The 12,892-nt window shown below is 44.0% G+C and overlaps 1 protein-coding gene across 4 annotated transcripts in view; it reads right to left on the bottom strand.

Moving 5' to 3' along the window:
- Positions 1-12,892, bottom strand: part of BTBD9 (BTB domain containing 9) — a 431,208-nt gene that overhangs the window by 80,173 nt on the left and 338,143 nt on the right. The window lies entirely within an intron of this gene.

The following is a 12,892-nucleotide window of genomic DNA, read 5'->3' as shown; positions in this document are numbered from 1 at the left end:
TATTTGTAACAACAACAATAATAGTGGTTATTATTATTATCATTACAGCCAAAAATCATGCTTTAATGCTTACTGTGGCCCTGGACCTATGTTAGTGCTCTATATAATGCATCTTATTAAATCCTTTGAAAAGTCCTCTGAGCAAGCATTATTATTCTCATCAAATTACAGATGTTGAAAGTGAGGCTTAAAGATGTAACTTGTCTAAACACAAACAGTTAATGATGGTGGATACCAGGTTCCAACCTGGTAGCCTGACCAAAGCCTAATCCCTCTGCAAAACATTTTCTTTACTCCCAGTGTGTATCTCTGGGTCATCATTTACAACTAACTGATAACCTATCTACACTAATAAAAGAGAAACATGGTAATTGGCGTACGACCGCTACCCTTCCCATTGGCTAATCAGCATATCCTTATGCAAATTAGCTGTCAGCCAAGATGGCGGCCGGCAGCCAGGCAGCTGGAAGCGAACATGAGGCTTGCTTGCTCCTGTGACTGCGGACTCCAACGTTCCCCGCCTGCCGCTGCCGGCCTCTGAGCTGGCAGTTTGAAACATTCTAACAAATATAGGCCGGGATCTCAGAGTTGAAGTTATACATTGTTGCGATTATAGAACCGAAACAAACCAGATACCTGCTCTGAGAGCTAGAGCCAGAGCTAAAGCTGGCCCAGAATAAAATAAAAAAAAGGAGCGGTTGGGAGCTTCAAATCAACAACCGCCAGCCTGAAAGCAGCCCTCAGCCCCTCACCCAGACTGGCCAGGCACCCCAGTGGGGACCCCCACCCTGAAGGGTGTGTGACCAGCTGCAAACAGCCATCATCCCCTCATCCAGGCTGGCAAGGCACCCCAGTGGGGACCCCCACCCTGATCCAGGACACCCTTCAGGGCAAACCAGCTGGCCCCCAGGCCTCTATCCTATATAGTAAAAGGGTAATATGCCTCCCAGCACCGGGATCAGCGGAGCCCGAGGCCTCCTGGCACCAGATCAGCGTGACAGGGGGCAGCGCCCAAACCCCCCGATCGCCCTGCAGCTCTGTGTGTGACAGGGTGCGGCGCCCCGGCTCCCCCCCCTCCCCCCCCCACAGGCCCTGCTCTGTGTGTGACAGGGTAGAGCCATAACCTCTCCATCGGCCCTGCCCTGAGTGTGACAGTGGCTGAGCCCCAACACCCTGATCGGCCCTGCTCTATGTGTGACAGGGTAGAGCCATAACCTCCCCATTGACCCTGCCCTGAGTGTGACAGGGGGCAGCACCCCAACCCCCTGATCCGCCCTGCTCTGTGCATGACAGGGGGCGGCACCCCAACCCCCTGATCGGCCCTGCTCTGTGCATGACAGGGGGCAGCGCCCAACCCCCTGATTGGCCCTGCTCTGTGCGTGACGGGGTGGCACCGCAACCTCCCCATTGACCCTGCCTTGAGTGTGACAGGGGGCGGTGCCCCAACCCCCCAGTCGGCCCTACCCTGAGCATGACTGAGGGTGGCATCGCAACCTCCCAATCCGCCCTGCTCTGTGCATGACGGGGGCGGCACCCCAACTCCCCAATCGGCCCTGGTCTGAGCCCGACCAGGGGCTGCACCTAGGGATTGGGCCTGCCCTCTGCCACCCAGGAGCAGGCCTAAGCCAGCAGGTCGTTATCTCCCGAGGGGTCCCAGACTGTGAGAGGGCACAGGCTGGGCTGAGGGCCCCCCTTTTCCAACCCCCGAATGCACAAATTTTTGTGCACTGGGCCTCTAGTCATTCTATAAAAGTAGTTCATATTATTTCCCCTGAATCTTGCAATGAAAATCCTTTCTACAAGGTTCTATTTAGTGTCACATGGAGGATTAGAAATGCCACCATGTTTCCTTTTCCCTTTACCCTCTGTTCCTAGTTATATATGTGGTTATATTGCTCTTACTGATTAAGTCCACAAGACCTAATATTTTGGAATTCATCTTTTAAAAAAATGTTTCCATTGATTTTTAGAGATAGAGGAAGAGATAGGGAGTGAGAAAGAGAAACATGGATCAGTTGCCTTCTGTACACACCCAGACTGGGGATGGAACCAGTGAACCTTTGTTGCATGGATATTATTCTAGTTTCTCAGCACTGTTATGCAGTTAGCCTATGTTAATTTATATTTATGTTGAATAACTTTTAAAAGCATAACTTTTGCTTCTATGTTTGTATGTTTCTCAGGATGATTGTAAATCTTTTAGAAAGACCATGATCTTTTTCTTTTAAAAAAAATTCTACTCCACACATGTGCTCTGCTCATAGTGTATGTTTCATATATATTTTGGGCTGAAATCATTTATAACTGCCAGAATACATTAAAACCAAGAAAAAATTTCAAGTTAATTAATCATTCTATTGACTTAATAGTTCTGGTAACAGGTGTTTTGGGAGACAATGTTGAGGCTATTTCCCCAATGGATTGTTTGGATTATTCATAGACAGCCAGGTTTATCATAATCCCTCTCCTTCTGGATAATAATGAGTTAGTGTTCCTACCAGTGTATCCAAATGAAAATAATCAGTCCCTTTTGGAACAGACTCTACCAGATCTTGAAATATTTCATAGGAAAAGACTGTCCCAAGAATATAGGATATGAAGAAGATAAAAAGGAAGACCAAGTATGAGCATCATAAATGCTCTTGTACAGATTCTTGGAATGATAGCTTATTAAAATAAATTTTTAAGTTGTGCACATTGTGTCCCATAGAAGCTTATTCTATAAACTCTTCCAATTTGTTTCAAAGTAAATTATCTATACAGTGGGGCCTTGACTTACGAGTTTAATTTGTTCCGTGATGGAGATCGTAACTCCAATTACTCATATGTCAAATCATAAAGTGAACGAGTGAGACACGTGATGCTGGGCTGATGTTGTGGCGTTCACTGTGACGTTCGCTGCACCAACTAGCGGTGGGGTATCTGAAGCTGGCTCATAACCCGAATTTTAGCTCGCAACTCAAAGCAAAAAATCGGCCAAGAGATGGCTCGTATCTCGAAAAACTCGTTAGTCGGGACCCTCGTAAGTCAAGGCCCCACTGTACTAATAAAAGGGTAATATGCTAATTAGACCGGACATCTTCCGGACAGCCTTCTGGACGTCCTTCCAGATAAAGCCATGGTGGTGGGGCCGAGGCAGAGGCAGTTAGAGGCGATCAGGCCGGCAGGGGAGGGCAGTTAGGGGTGATCTGGCAGGCAGGCAGAGAAGTTAGGGGTGATCAGGCACACAGGTAGAGGCGATTAGGGGTGATCAGGCAGGCAGGGGAATAGTTAGGGGCATCAGGCAGGCAGGCAGGCAGGCAGAGTGGTTAGGTGTGATCAGGCAGGCAGTCAGGTGAGTGGTTAGGAGCCAGCGGTCCCGGATTGCGAGAGGGATGTCCAACTGTTGGTTTAGGCCCAAACCGGCAGTCAGACATCCCCCAAGGGGTCCTGGATTAGAGAGGGTGTAGGCTGGGCTGAGGGACGGCCCCACTCCCTGTGCACGAATTTCGTGCACCAGGCTTCTAGTGTTAAAATAAGGATCATCTGTAATTCCCGTAATTTTGGAAACACATACAGTTCAAATTATTTGTAACTTGCTTGTTTTGCTTTATGATCTATTATGAATACCTTTTCTTATATTATCAAGTATTCTTCCTCATCATATGTACTAACTTCATAGAATGTCACTGTATGGATGATCCATAATTTATTTAATCAATCTCTTATTTTAGGGCATTTAGGTAGTTGATAATATTTAATTGTTATGAAAACTCCACGATGAACATTCTTATAAGCTAAATGTATGATTATTGCCTGTGAAAGTTTCTGTAAGTGAAACTCCTGGAAGAGGGCATGTGAGGCCTTGATATGTATTGGAAAATAGCTGCACGTCTCTCCCTCCCCCTCAAACCGAAGTCTGTACCAGTTCCAACTGATACCACCAGCAGTGTCACAACCTTTCTCTGTGCATCTCTATCAGTATTGTGCATTATCTTTAAAAATACTGCCAACGTTATAGATGGAATATATCTCATCACGTACTTTCATTTGCAACTTTTTCCTTATCACTGAACTTGAATATTTTACCCATTTTCTATTTCTATTTATTCTTTTGTTAATGACTTATAAGATGACTTCTATATTTTTGGGGTATTAATCCACTGCCTATCATAGTCTGCATGTTGAACATATTAATTTTTATTAGCCTAGTCAATCGATCTTTACCTCAATAATTTCTCCTGGCCTAAAGTCTTTTTTCTGAACAGCAGCCAAATGCACATACTGGTTGAGACATCTCCTCTCTATTCCTCTATTAAGAGTCCCCGGGGGCTGGAATTGTGGGGTCATGTGACTCCTGAGTGGAAAAGGGACACTGATGGATTGGAGGTTATGAAGCCTACGGCTCAGACTCACCTATACTTTGGAGTTTTTAAGAGAGATTCTAATTCATGTGCCAGGATACGTATTTACTTGGAATTTAGACTTAGCCAGGAATAAAAATCCCTTTGTTGATTCAACTGGAAAAAGGCAAGCACAGCTTAAGAACAGTAAAGGGAAACTGGCTCAATTTATTTTTCCATGCAGAGGAATTTTGTTCTAATAAGGCAAAACAGCAAAGCCCACCAACTCCCTTCATTTATTTCCTGGCCAGCAAAGTCTGCCTGATGTCTTTCTACCTGCAACACAGAGCTACTAATCTGCTGGAATGTTTGCCCAGGGAGCTGACAGACACAATCCCTCTGACTTTAACTGAGAGCAGCTCCTTAAACATATACCCCACATCTCATCTCTCCACCAAAACATCAGAAGCCATTTTCAAATGGGGCTGAAAAAAGGGAGCTGCTGGCTAAGATCTATCAGTGCAGATCGGGTCTGTGTTTAGCTGTTGCCACAAACCCTCCACCTAATGAGCACTGCATGAAATGCCCGGTGATGTGAAACGTCTCTCCATCCTCCCTATTCTCACTGTGGAGTGTTCCTTAAAAGCAGTAAAATGCTGGGCTTCCTAAAATTGATTAACAGATGTGATTTTGCCTACCTCTTCCATAAATGCTCTGGCTGGTTGCATACCACTCATTGATTACTAGGGTTCAGTTTACAGCAGCTAATTGCTTTCCTCGCTGGTGTTTTGATACAAAATTCAATAGTGAGTATGTTTTCAAAACTCTTGTCTTTGTGGCTTGAGTCAGAAGTGACTTGAGGCAAACCCAGTGGACCGAGTTTTCCCTTCTTTAAAATAATTGCTCTCTCATCAGTCTGTGAAGAAAGTTTCCAAATTGTAGCATTCTAATTGGAAAGTCTGCATTATGCATGCGATGACAAACTATGTTGTGCTGAATGGCGGTTTTTCTTTTTTTTTATCCCTTTCTTAAGGGATTAATTTTGTGCCAGACTGTGAACAATGGCTAAGGTTTAACAGTTGAGATCAAAGGCTTTTCCATGGGATGGTGTGTCTTTTAAAACAGGAGCAAGTGTCTGTTTTGCTGTTTCTAACTGTCCACTGCTTGGGGGAGATTCCACTAGAAGGCCTGGGGCCCCGACTGCTGCTGTTGCAGAGTTTTCTCATTTGGTTGAAAACACACAAGGAAAGGAAGATCAACTTCCAGGATGTTAGTAATAGAATAACTTATCACCAAGTCCATTTCTAATCTCTCAGTCAAAATCAAATATGACCTCAAAAATTTGTACAGGCTATTCTTTGTTAAAGATCTTCAGAAATTAATTTCTTTGAAAATAATTGTCATCATTCGGCAATTCAAAACATATTTACTGAGTATTGATTAAGTGATATTAGGCAAGTCACTTAACTTCAGTTTTATCCCTTGTGAAATGAAAGGGCTAGATGTAATTGGTTTCTAAGCTCTTCTAGTTCCAGCTCTTTAAAATTCTCCATAGCAGCACATGCAGCATAAGTTGTTTTTGTTTTTCTGGCATATCTGTCTATTATATAATAACTTCTCTCTCTGAGACTTTATGGTGGTTCATGAGTTTGGTTTGTAGACCTGACTGCATTCTAGGAGAAATATGACCCATGCTGGGCCAATCTGATCACCTCTAAAAATTTTAGAATTATGTGAGATTCTAGTTTAATTGGCCCTGTTCACTTAAAATGAGATGTTAAAAATGCAGGATTTCTGGAGTGATCCTCTTTCATCAGAGGTACAAATAAAAGCAAAGGAAGTCATCTGCAGTAAGAAGCAAAGCAAGATGGTGTGGCTAAGGGAGGGTCGTCTGGGCTCCTGGCAGGATTCCAACATCTTATTTTAGTCCCTATGAGGTTTACCAGAGTTTCTGCCCTAGGGTTCCACGAGAAATCTCCCAATCACCATAATAAGGCCACCATTATGGCTTAAGCCATTATTACCTGCTTTCTACAGCTTGGAGCCAAACGGGGCTAAGATAAGCTCCTAGCAGAGAACATGAGACAGAAAAGGCACCCAACAACGTCTAGATGCTCAGATGATGAGGACGATGAGGATGACATGCTGGCTACAGGACCAGAGAGACAGTGACGAGGAGAACAGGGATGGCGAGGAAGCTCATTCTGGATGGCAATCCTTTCATTCTAGGTTGAAAGGAGGTTCTCTGTAGAACTGGGAGTGGGAGGACTGCAGTGGTGGGTGCAAAGGAAAAACAGGCTTTGGAACAGGCTCTGTGGAGCTGCTGAGCTGCAGGGGGGCTTACAGATGAAACAACAGCATAGTGTAGAACTTCAGCAGTGGCCCCGAGGGAGCAGGAGAGAAGGGACAGGGTCCACAGTGACAAGAAGGATGCAGTGCAGGGTCAGGCAAATGAAGGCCAGTAAAAGTATTTACCAGACTAGGCTGCTGAGGAGTGAAGTGGGATTAGAGGAAGCTCACTAACTTTCAGAATAGGGAGGGGCTGGAGGTCATGAGGGGAAAGAAGAGATGCAATGGACATGAAGTGAGGGAGAAAGGTAAGAACTTGTGGCCACAAAGGGCAATGTCAATGCTCCACGTCATTCAGAAGAGTGTGAACTGGACTCTTCTGAATAAGGAGCAGAAGGACAATCATGTTAAGGGCTCTGTTCTAATCTCTGCTCTTGAGAGGCAGCAGGGAGCCTGGAACAGCTGCTGGGAGGAACTGAGGAACGACCTGAAACTGGGATTTGCCCAAGATGAGAGGTTTCTCATTGTTGGCTGTGACAGGGTTCGATTACGCAGCTTCCTCCTCTGGTAGGGAACACGGTCAAGCTGAGACTAGCTGCTGGAGGTCTGCAAGTCCAAAATGAGATTCTCAGCAGGAGCCTGGGACCAAGTAACAACGCTTTATCAAAAGTGTGTGAAGCGGATGAGGTGGCCGCCCTGCAGATTCCAGACATGAGAACTCCCGAGGAGCCACCACCATGGGCCCCTTTCTCTATGTGGGTCACCACCTTTCAGGGCAAAGTGAATACTAGTCTCCTCCCAATAGCAGGAGGGGGGAACTAAATACAGGTTGCATGCCAGATGGAATGGGATCTTGGGAAATAGGTTAGTCCAAGGACATCAGAGAGTGTACATCCTGTCTGATATCATTTACTCACTCATATCTTGGACACAGAAGGTGATTTCTCTAAGAGAGAAAGAAATAATGGCCCTGGTGAACAACAGTCGTTTGCAACTGGATAGAGAAAAGACAAGTGCAAGCTCTGGGTGTCCGGCATGTGTAGTTTCTGTGTGTAGTCACCGAAACCCCAGGGTGACAAAGTGAGGAGATGGCAAAGTACACACTTGGGCTCCACTGTATAAGCTGGCTTGTGACAAAGGGGGAATGAAAGGCAGGGCTTTTTCTCCATCAACTCTTACATTCAATAACGTAGGATCCAGGTAAATTATATGAAAGTAGAGAAATGTTGATAGAGCATATGCCTGCAGAATATGGCTATATGGCTGGAACAATACAACAACTTGTAACAGCTGAGACCATCATTTCACGCCTTGGAGGGGTTAAGGTTTTAATTTCAAGTTTTAGGTGATAACATAAAAGGTAACACCATAGTACTAAATAGTATGGCTGCAGCTGCAACATTCAATAAACACTGCGAGTGGACTAAATCGTGAATGACTAATCATGATCCCACCTCACATTCACACACACCTCACCGGTCTCAAAATGTTTTCGCATACATTATCACACTTGGAAAAAAAAACACCAATTTATAATCAGCACATTTCCTGCTTTCAATGCAAATCTATTTTCTAAGTTGCTTCGTTAATTTTCTTACAAGGACTAAACACTGCCCAAGCAATCTTTTACCAATTATTCAATCACTTGCCAAACCCTTTATTAATAAATAGGGTTTGGCCTAGGATTATAATCTAGATTTCATATTACACAGTCCAATTTAATGAAAATTCTTTCATTTTATGATTTCATTGTGGATATATGAAGAAATTCTGTCCAGGCCAAACAGCTTTGAGAAAAAAAGCCATTTTCTTCTATTTTTCAAGGTGACTCTTTCCAATGCAGCCACTTTTTAAGCAAGATGTTGGCATCAAAAATATTGGAAACTATTTCAAATGGTCTTGTTATATTTTAAAAGGTGAAGTCTCATTATGTTACAGACCTTTCCGGCAGTGACACACTAAGCAGGTATGGAGCTGTTACAGCTCTTTCTCTGTGTTTAAATTTGGCATTGTCAATTTCCCTCTCTGCAGCAAGGCCATCCTCCTTGATCTCATCATGACGTGATACACAATCAGTGAAATTGGCCCAATTTGGCTCACCAGCAAGCTTGGCAAAGGATTTGCAAGTGGTAGAAGTGCAGAGAGCCTGCCCAGACCACAGGGCTTAGCTCCCTAGGTATCAAGTCCAGCTCTCTTTCAGCTTCATTTGCTGGTCAGGCTATTAGGGACGGTTGTCATTTTAAAAGGCCAGTTTCTTCTGTTAACAGCTGCAGGCAATATGCATTTCTGTTTTTCTGTTTCCTGTCCCCACATCTGTGAAATTATTAGGCTGGTGAGAAGAAGGTACAGGCATGTTAAAGAGCTCAGAGCTCACTCATCTACTAGCTGAGTGTTAGGAATTTTTCTCCTTGGATCTTTACTTATATTTATGACTCCTATGGAGTAAAATGGCCTTCATCCAACAGGTAGGGGAGTAGAATATCACCTGACTCCAGGTTCCCTGAATAACACCATTCAATGTCCCTTCCCAAGTCCAGTCAAGTGCACAGACTACGCATGACTATGGTCTTAGTATTCCTCATGGTCCCCAGCACATCACAAGCCCTACTGAGGTGAACTGAAAGAGACGTGGGAAGCAGGACAAAACCTAGGTAGCTCATCCTGTACAGCATCTTTTAATTATGTTTCAATCCACCCCACCCCCAGCCAGTCCTCTACTTGTACACCACTTTGGAGAGTCTCACTGAGAGGTAAAGTATGTACTATGTCAACTCTGACTGCTATTTTTCTCTTAAGCTTATTTTTGTGCCCCTCCTATGACCACATGCTAATATGTGCCCACACGCACAGAGCCTACAAAGCACCGAGAAACAGAGCCAAAGAGAAATTTAATGAGCTCCACAGCTCCTTTCTATTCCCTTGGGTCAAGTTTTCACAGGAATCTGTGTCTGTGGGAAAAGTCACGATTTAGCTATAGGCAGATCTTTTTATTCTTTCAACCTAGTGATAAAGGGAGAGAATGGAAGGGCAAAACAAGGTGGGAAGGCTCAGCTCTGAATATTACAGGTGAGAGAACATTCCAGCAGGATAAACTACAAGGCAAAACTCTTCCTCTTCAGTCATGTCATCTCTCTATTTTTGTTCTCACCAAATCTCATCTCTGCTCTCTCTTAACATAGTCAGTGCTATTTCCTACGTCTCTGTCTTTCTTATCAGTCTGACCTTTCCACCCAAATCAGATCTGGGTTTCAACCTTTGCTCCAGCTTTGAATCATATTCTTTTCTCCACAGGACACAATCTACAAAGTCCTGAGCTCCTGCTGAAAATGATTTTAAAATACTTGCACATCCAATTCAGGCCCTCATCCTCCTTCGGCTGTACCACCTGGACTAGCTGTTGCTCATTTCTCCTCTAATGCTCCCTCTATGAAGTTACTGCCTGACTCCTGTCACATTTCTAAACCTCGCATTTACTCTCTTAGGCCATGTATGCTGACATGCTCGCCTGCACACACTCTCCCCTCATATTTTCCTTGTCTAAATTCTTCCCTTTAAGTCCCTTCTCTCATGAACTTCCTTCACAAAATTTTCCTGTGAAGATTTTCACATGAAAACAACTACTCTCTAAAACAAAAATAAATCTATACAGTTAAACACACAGGGTAAACAATTATTCTATTTGAAGTCGGAGGTGTCCAGCCAATCATAACCCTCCATCTGGTACGAGACTTACCATTACAATAAAGGCAAGACTGTTCAGAATAATGGTAAGATCTTCTCTACTAATATATCAAAGTAAGAATCCTAACTATGAAAAATATAAACAAAAAAGAATTGATCAATTTAATATGTAACTGTGTGATAAATCTTTTGAAGAATGGTAAAAAGAAAAAAAGCACAATTTTATGTAATTTTTGGTAACAGCTAGAGGGAAAAATGGCTAATTATGTTTTTCAATGGAATTCTTTTGATCACTGGCCACTCAGTACAGTTTTCTTGATCCAGGTCTTCAAAGCTGGGATCAAAAGTTTTAATTCAAACATTTTCAGCTGAACATTAATAACTCTAACTTTTCTAACTGCTAAACAGTTGTAATTAAATAAAACTGGTGTGGGTTACAGGACCAAAGGCTAAATGGGCAGTTGTCATCTTTTTGCTAGAATCGCCTGTTCTACTTTGCCAGAGTGGGAGGCCCAGGCGAAGGCTCCGAGTGGGGAGGGGCTGTGGTTCTCCCTGCTGCTCAGAGGATGAGGATGTAGTTTCTGCCTCATAAACACTCGCCAGAATTGCAGAGTAGCTCCCCTCCCTCCTACATTTGTTTGGTTGAAGGCAGAAAGAGAAAAACACTCTCTTTAGAATGTATTCTGTGCGAGCTGCCTTTTTAGAAATAACCTTCCCCGGTGCCGGCATGAATATTCACCAGAGTGTACTGGGCACAAGGGCCAGTCTCTATGCCATGTACACTAATCCTTCAAAATGTATTCCAGGCAAGCTACCAGGGTAAACTCCTGAACAGAAAATGGGCTCTCTGGTGATGGGCACTGGATGGCTGAAAGGAGGAAACCAGAGTGAAGGAGGCAGAGATGAATCAATCCCCAGATCTGTCGGAGGCCCTGCTGCAGCTAGCCCTTGCCACTCTGACTCAAGCACAGCAAGAGGCTTCATTAGAATATTGCACTCTGAATTAAACTGTTTCTTTTGTTTATCTGGTTAATTCTCCCTCACCATGAAGAACAAGCATTTATCTTCCCTGTGTCCCATAACTAACCCTGTCTGTTGGACCTGTTTTTACTTTCTTCTTATTTTGGCTGATAGGACCCACAGAGACATCCTGAGAACACAGTCCTGGTACCATGCAGACATGCAGTGCACGCGCTGCACACACACACACACACACACACACACACACACACACCTACATCACTGCCCTGACTCACATTCGGGAAGGCATAGACAGAACAGATGAAGACTACTCACAAGCCAGGGAAGGAATCATGCCCAAGGCAATGAGATCACATTGCTGGGGATCCTCCCCCTCTGGCACTGAATCCCCAAGAGTCAAAATCAAAATTCATGCTGAGGGGGAAAAGGGGGCCTGGCTAAGGCAGCTTGCCTGCATCACACATGAGACGGTTGTAACTAACATTCTCCAGACAATCAAATTAATGTTCAGGTGTTGTTGGGCAATGGGAGACATCATGGGGTAACCTCCAAGGAGTGGGTCCTGGGACTGTTGGAGCTGTAAGCACAGTTCGTACCCTAATAGCTTGGGGCTTTCAGGAGCTTGGGGGATCCAAGTTGTTGAGAGGAAGAAAGACCCTGAGGCAGGAGGAAGAAAATGGCTTCAATGACATGGATCAAGTTATCTTTTCAACCTATTTGAATCATGACGGGCTCTACTGCCTCCTCCAGCCTCTGATGGACACAGATGTTCCCAGGCAATGTGGTATAACTGGTAGCAGTGGCATCAGAGAGACCAGAGTCTCAAGTCTGCCTCTGTCCTGCAATCTTATCTTCTCAGATTTATAATGGGGTGTGGGGGTAGGGGAAGAGGAGGAGATAGATTTCAATTTAGATGATTTGTGATTTCCTTTTAAAAAAATCTTCTCCCCCTTTTAATTCCAAAGTACAGTCTGCCCTCTAGACTGTGGGTTTCACATCCACGGGTTCACCCAACCACAGATCAGAACAGTACATACTTTTGGTCTGTGGCTGGGAATCTGCATATGAAGAGGGCCAACTGTATGCACTGTTCTACACCATTTTGTATGGGGGACTTGAGCATCCGTGGCTTTTGGTATCCATGAGGGGTACTTGAAACATCCTCTATGAATACCAAGGAATGACTCTAATACATGAAAAATCCTTTGGTATTCCTTATAAAGTATCTGTCATAAAAAGGTATTATAATTATTGCAAAAAACTAAACCAGTACTAAAAACATTCTTTAGTAGCAGACCCCCTTTCACAAACATCACTTAGAACAATCTCAATATTCATAACAGATCAAATTATAGCTGCCAGACTTCCTCTTAGTTCTTCATTGTGGCAGCCCCTAGGGCCTAGTCTCACCCCCCACAAAATACAAAAGGAAAAACTACTGGGTCAGTGTTTATCTTGTCCTCCCAAACTTAATGCTGACATTAATAGTCATATCTTTCAATCACAGGCCTATTAAGCATCACTCGGATTTTTTGAAACCACAAAAGACTGGTCCCTAATTCTTCACTTTTACCTATATGGACCAGAGCTTTATTGAGGAAAGGAGCTGAGCAGATTAA

Source organism: Myotis yumanensis, unplaced genomic scaffold (genome assembly GCF_028538775.1).
Source record: "Myotis yumanensis isolate MYYU_CA2020_CCGP unplaced genomic scaffold, mMyoYum1.0.hap1 SCAF_6, whole genome shotgun sequence".
In the NCBI taxonomy this organism is placed as follows: Eukaryota; Metazoa; Chordata; class Mammalia; order Chiroptera; family Vespertilionidae; genus Myotis; species Myotis yumanensis.
Note: the sequence above shows the minus strand (reverse complement) of the source record. Positions and strands in the feature narration are given on the sequence as shown.